This window comes from Danio rerio, chromosome 19, assembly GCF_049306965.1.
Source record: "Danio rerio strain Tuebingen ecotype United States chromosome 19, GRCz12tu, whole genome shotgun sequence".
Classification (NCBI taxonomy): domain Eukaryota; kingdom Metazoa; phylum Chordata; class Actinopteri; order Cypriniformes; family Danionidae; genus Danio; species Danio rerio.
This window is the reverse complement of record NC_133194.1, coordinates 42960001-42960520: the sequence shown is the minus strand read 5'-3', so window position 1 is coordinate 42960520 and position 520 is coordinate 42960001.

Below are 520 nucleotides of genomic sequence, written 5' to 3'. Positions count from 1 at the left end.
CATATTTTAGCATACGAATAAAATTTCTCCAGCTTTTACGATTTCTGAATTCAAAGTATTCTGGGACGCGTTATAAATTATGACCTCATATTGGAAAACATAGCATAAATCAGGAACAAAATGTAAAAATTCGTTTAAAAAAAAAAAGGCATATTTAAAAATAGTTCTGCGCCATCTCACGACAATTCGTAACTTTTTTATGGAAGTGGCTAATTTGTAAGTCATTTGTAGAATTTAGTTCTATTTGCTAATCCGCCATTGACGGTTGGGTTTAGGGGTGGGGTTTGAGGCCACGCCTCCTATAGACCATTTCAATGTGGTGATGTCATTGGCCCATAAACATATCCTGCTTGATATGAAACTATATATAAACATAACAAGAGGCAATTCAATCATAACTTAATGTTAAGCTATCCTAACATTGCCAATATGTGGAAATGTTTGGATTCTCGGAAGCTATAGAAACTAAAAATGGAAAACAGGGAATACATTGGAACGTTCAAGTTTACAATCCTTAAAA